This window comes from Pseudorca crassidens, chromosome 15 (genome assembly GCF_039906515.1).
Source record: "Pseudorca crassidens isolate mPseCra1 chromosome 15, mPseCra1.hap1, whole genome shotgun sequence".
In the NCBI taxonomy this organism is placed as follows: domain Eukaryota; kingdom Metazoa; phylum Chordata; class Mammalia; order Artiodactyla; family Delphinidae; genus Pseudorca; species Pseudorca crassidens.
Window position 1 is genome coordinate 60,105,021 of NC_090310.1, and position 6,022 is coordinate 60,111,042.

The following is a 6,022-nucleotide window of genomic DNA, read 5'->3' on the forward strand; positions in this document are numbered from 1 at the left end:
CCCCCTCCCTTTTTCTAATTGGTGCAAGGTATTTAAAGGACGGAGGCTCTCAGTGGGGAGGGAGAGGAACCTGCAAAACCGCCAGAAGAGGCCTAGCACCGTGGCTGTGGTCTTCCATCAAGTCAACCTAGCCATCCCCACTCGAGCCCCAGCGAAATCTCCCCAGCTTTCCAGATGCGCATATCCGGGCCTGGCTTGCACCGAGCCGGGTAGAAACACGACACACGGTGCCCTGCGGTGGGGGTGTTTGCGATAGGCCTGGCGGGGAAGGGGAGGTTCAAAGCGCCGAAAGGACCGAGAGATGCGTCTCCCCCTGAGGCCAGGGACCGGGGACCGGGTGGGAGGTGCGGAACTCCTCCCCAGCTCACCCCGCCGCACGTGGCCACCTCAAAGCCATCGGTTGGTATGCCCGGCAACAGCGGGGTCCCAGGCTGCAGGACTTCAGGAATCGCTGAAGGCCGATTACACAGTCGTGGTGGGTGCCGGGTGAGACACTCCTCAGGTTGTAGTCCCCACGCAGGGTCCCACGGACGCACCGGGACCCGCACAGGGGGAGTGGCGGGGAGTCTGTAGGCTGGAGAAAGATTGTCCAGCAGTGTGCAAGCGGAGCTTGCTGGGAGACCCTTCATTCCTGACCCGCAGCCTGAGCTGCCTGGAGTTGGCGGTGGCGAGCCTCCCTCTCCCGTCCGTGGCCCGGAAGACAGTCCCACGTTCAACGCGCCCCATGGGAAGGGTCTGTGGCTGGTTGCAATCCATTTGCATGGCGGGGACATTTAGGCGAAGGAGCAGAAGCCCACATCAGTGACCACCTCCACTCCCCACTACCGCCTGCAGTTGGGGCGTCAATTTGGAACTCTATGCACCCCGCTGCCCCGATTTGTGGAATAAGCGTGTGCTGACCAGAGCCACGGACTGGGAATACCGGGTGCGGCGGGCGTCCTTCGGGGCATCCCCTCCCCAGCAGGGAAGTTCCTCCCTGAGTAGGAATTGTGTCTCCCACTCCCTCTCAGCAGGGCTGGCCCAAAAGTGTTGTGAAATGACCTAATCCTAGACGCCTCTGCCCGACAGACACTCCAGCCCAAAGACCCAGAGGCCACACACCCAGTCTCCTGTTAGAGCCCCAAGGGCGGCGAATGAGGGCAGGTCCTTATATATACCAACCACTTAGTTACCCAGAAAGTAGAAAAACTCCCTCTATCCACACACTGAACTGCCAAGGTGAAAAAGCCTGAACTCAAGGGTTTGGAAACCCTGAAAAATAATGACTGTGAGTGCTGGAGATACCTGGGTAGCTAGGATAGCAGTAGGCTAGAACTAATCTCCACCAGGCTTGCCCTACCTACATCTGACCTACACTACTATTTCTTAGTATGTTTCTTTTGGTTTATTTTTTTATTTATAGTTTTACTTATACTACCATAAAAGGGTTTCCCATGCTACTTATATTTCCTAACCTACATTAATATAAATATATATTAAAATAAAAAGCATTCATCCTTGAGGTCATCTGAAGGATCCCCACCAGATCTGACTACACTTGGGAAAATGCTGTGGTTGGGTGTGGTAGTCAGAGAGCCCTGGGGTTCAAGCCTTACCACTGGCTGCTTGACCCGAGTCTCCCTCTGCTACTCTTCCTGGAACCTCGCAAGGCTGTACCGAGAATTACAGGCATGTGCAGTTTGGTAAGTAACCCATCCTCAGGAAATGCAGTTCCTTCTCTCCATGAGACAGCTGCATTGGGGTCAGAGCATTTGTGGTGTGTGTGCAGGGGTGACAGGACCTCACACCAAGGAGAGACAGGGCCTTGCATATTCCATCCTGGGGACCCTGAGAAGGAAATTGCAGTTTGGCGACCACACAGACCCTATTTGCAGTGGGAGAGGACAGAGTCCCATCCTCAGCTGCCCACCTGTGGAGACCTGCCCAAACTCCCCATCCTACCTGATGCCCAGGGTGTCCACAGCTCCACCCATCACCACAAGGCAAAGGGCTATCTTCCAAGAGGAGAGGAGAGGAGAGGAAAGGAACTGAAAGAGGGTGGGGAGGCAGTCTTCTGCTCCAGACCCTGCTTTAGTCCCAGCCCAAAGGAGCACACACCTAGCGGTAGGCACTTGTCAGCCACCCCACAGGTGCCCCAGAAGTCACAGGTTTCATGAGAGAAGGATTAGACTAGAAGGAGAACTGGAGGGTGTGAGTAAAGGACTCCTGTTTCTTTAGGCAAGTCACTTCCCCTTTCAGGGCCTCCTTTCCCCATCTAGTAAATGGACCAATGAGTCATTTGTTCAACAAATACTTATTAAGTGCTGCCGACCATGAGCTGGACACAGCAGGGAATAAGACAGAAAAGGTCTCTGCTCTCAGGAACTTACAGTCTAGATGGGGAGACAGACAATAAACAAGTGAACAAAAAAATTTCCTAAATGCTCTAATGAAAATAAAGCAAGGCAGTATGATACGAAGTTGAAGTAAATGAGAGCCAAGTGACTTCCCAGGCCATTCACTGTTCTATTCCCAAGGGTCATTTGCCGGAGTTTTGTACCTAGAAGAAACTGCAGCCCCCTCACCCTGAGAAGATGGCTTATAGGAGCCTTTGCCCCAACTCTCACTCCAGGGATATCCATGGATATCCTAAACCAGAAGAAATGTTTCCAAATTCTCTGCCCCCAGGCCCAAAATCCTGGTCCAAGGCTCAATCCTAGTTCCTTCCATTGGCCACGATGACCCTACCTGTGACTGTAGGCCCAGGCCTGCTGTGCAAATCGCTCAGGGTAGAGAAGGCATTTTACACTAATTACAGTTGAGCAACCAAGGATTTGAAAAATAAATCTTAGTTGTTTTTTTTTTAATTTTTTTGTGCAGCAAACTAGTTGTTTTTAATATATCACTATTTAGGGACTTCCCTGGCAGTCTAATGGTTAAGACTCCAGGCTTCCAATGCAGGGGTTGTGGGTTCGATCCCTGGTCAGGGAAGTAAGATCCCACATGCCACATGGCATGGTCAAAAATAAAATAAAATAAAATCACTGTAAGTGTATAAGTGAGTTTGTCAAAACTCAGCAAACGTACAATTAAAAGCTGAACATTATATATATTTTGCCTGAAAAGAAAAAATTGCACACAAATAATGAACTCCGGTTAATGAAATGCATTCTTAAGTATTTAGAGGGAGGTACTATACCAATGACTGCAACTTACTTCGAAATGCATCAAAAATAAGATGGATTAATAAAATGGATAGAGGGATAGAGAGATGTATGCAAATTAAGCATAGTAAAATGTTAATGGTAGAATCCAGGTGGTGGGTATACAGGTGTTCACTGTAAATTCTTTCAACTTAGCTGTATGTTTTTAAGTTTTCAGGATAAAATGTTGGTGGGGGGAGATCAAAGTTTATCTTTACTAGAAGGTACACAAAACTGCTTTTAATTTTCAAACAAGTCTCCCCATGGACAATTCCAGTGCTTCTCCACATGCATACACACTTTTTATAAAGTTGTAATCACTGTTTGTATGTCATCGTTCTCACATATTTCTAAAATTTCACGTGTACAGTGCTTTTTTAAAATTAATTAATTAATTAATTATGGCTGCACTGGGTCTTCGTTGCAACACAAGGGCTTCTCTAGTTGCAGCATGTGGGTCCTAGAGCGTGCTGGGCTCAGTAGTTGTGGCCCGCAGGATTAGTCAAAGCATGTGGGATCTTAGTTCCCCAACCAGGGATTGAACCTGGGCCCCCTGCACTAGGAGTGCCGAGTCTTAACCACGGGACCACGAGGGAAGTCCCTACGTGTACAGTGCTTAGAGTTTGTATATCATACGAGTAAATATGCTGTATGTTTGAGGACACAGGCTTTTATTGTGTACATTCTAAATGCACTGCCCAGGGCCCCCCTTCCAGAGAAAGAGGACTGGGTTGGATGGTTAAAACCCTTTTTCTAGTTAGAAAAGCTGGAGAAAGCATTTGTTAAAAGCACTGAAGGGAATTCCCTGGCGGTCACGTGGTTAGAACTCCACGCTTCCACTGCCGGGGGCACAGGTTCGATCCCTGGTCAGAGAACTAAGATCCCACATGCTACACAGCGTGGCCAAGAAAAAAAAAAGGCAATGAAGAGCTACCAGGGCAGTGGAGAACTGTGGGGGCAAGACTGAGGAGGAAAAAAATCCCAGAGTGACCCCAGTATTGGGAACCTCCTTTCCTTTCCCTGAAGGTGTCTGCTGATTCTAAGAGGGAAGGCTGGTAGATTGTGCCAGACTGTGATTCCAAAAACTGGCCAAATTTCCAGTTTTACACACTCTTCCAGAGCCTTGCTACTCCTCTATCAAAAGATGGCATCGGGGCTTCCATGGTGGCACAGTGGTTGAGAGTCCGCCTGCCAATGCAGGGGACACGGGTTCGTGCCCCGGTCCGCGAAGATCCCATATGCCGTGGAGCGGCTGGGCCCGTGAGCCATGGCCGCTGAGCCTGCGTGTCCGGAGCCTGTGCTCCGCAACGGGAGAGGCCACGGCAGTGAGAGGCCCGCGCACCGCAAAAAAAAAAAAAAGATGGCATCTATTTCCCCTTGGAATTGGATGGGGTAGGTCCATGTAACTGCCTTGACAAACAGAATATGGCAGGTATGATACTGTGTGACTTCCAAAACAAGGTTAGGGAAGGCAGTACAGCTCTATGTGGCTCTCCTGGGATGCTGCCCTTGGGACCCAGATGCTATGTCGTGAGGCAGGTGTTATGGCTGACAGAACTAAGGTTCCGGTCAACAACCAGCTTCAACTGCCAGACATGTGAGTTGCCAAGCCCTCAGATTCTAGTCCCTAGCTGTCAAGTCACCCCCAAACTTTGAGTCTTCCAGCTGATGTCCTAGACATTGTGGAGCAGACAAACCATCCCTGTTTTATCCTGTTCAAGTTCTCTAAGTGGTGAGAATAACAAATGATTATTTTACAATTTGATTTATATCCCCTTGCAGGATTTTCACAAACTTACATTTACAAATCAGGTGGAGGAAGAAAAAGAATCAGAAACATCTTAGCAAGCTTGAGTCTCACTCTTTTTAAGCATAGCCCTAGGGGCGTCAAAGAGGGGAAAGCCAGATGTTCCAGGGAGGCCTACCTTCTCTCTGGGCTTTGGTTTCCTCCTTTGTCTTCCTTCAAGACTTAACGGGGGCAACAAAAAGAAAGGTAATGCCCTCAGTGTTGGTTAGGGGCGCTGGGGCATGAAGCCAAAGTGCACTGGAGTACAGAGGCTAGAGGCAGAGAGCCTGGAGGGCCACGAAGGCATTCCCACTGACCAGGGGCAAAGCCTCCATTGAGGGGAGTGGGGAGCCAGGGGTCTCCAGTTTGCAGTTCTTCCTTGACAGAACTGCCAAAAGGAGAATTCCATTCTCCTTTTCTCTTCAGCCCAGAGACCACTCAGAATTGCTCACCACTATCCAAGGGGCAGGGCTTCCAAAGGCTCCTCCTTGATCCCTCCAATCCAATGGCCACATGCCTCTCATTAGTCCTCCAATTCTCACTGTAGTGCAAACCAGGGGGGCCTTCCTTCAGGATCCCCTGCTCAGAGGGCCTGATTTCAGGTCCAGCTGAGTCATCCCTCCTCTGTCACAAGAGCCAAGGAGAAGCTCTAAGACTCCCAAATGTCCAATAAGGTTTCAATTCCCATCTTGCCACATACTTGCTCCCCCATCCTCGATCCTCTTCTGTAAGATGGGGTGATATTAACTATCTCACAGGGCTGTCTTGTGGAATAAATGAAAACAATGGTAAAGTGTTTAGCATGTTTCGTGTGTGTGTGTGTGTGTGTGTGTGTGTGTGTGTATAATGCTTTTCAGTGTGGTTCTTGATGACTTGGTGCTTATTATGTTTTGTGCCACCTTTCCCCATAATCTTCCTAGGGGCTGTGGGCTTGAGAGGACTTTCCTTGATAACTGTGGAGAGGGGTCTGTAAATATCACTGGAGAAGCTCCCTCTCTAGTACCCCACAATCAAACACATGGTTCTGCTGAGGTATCTGGAAGGTTCTGCCTCC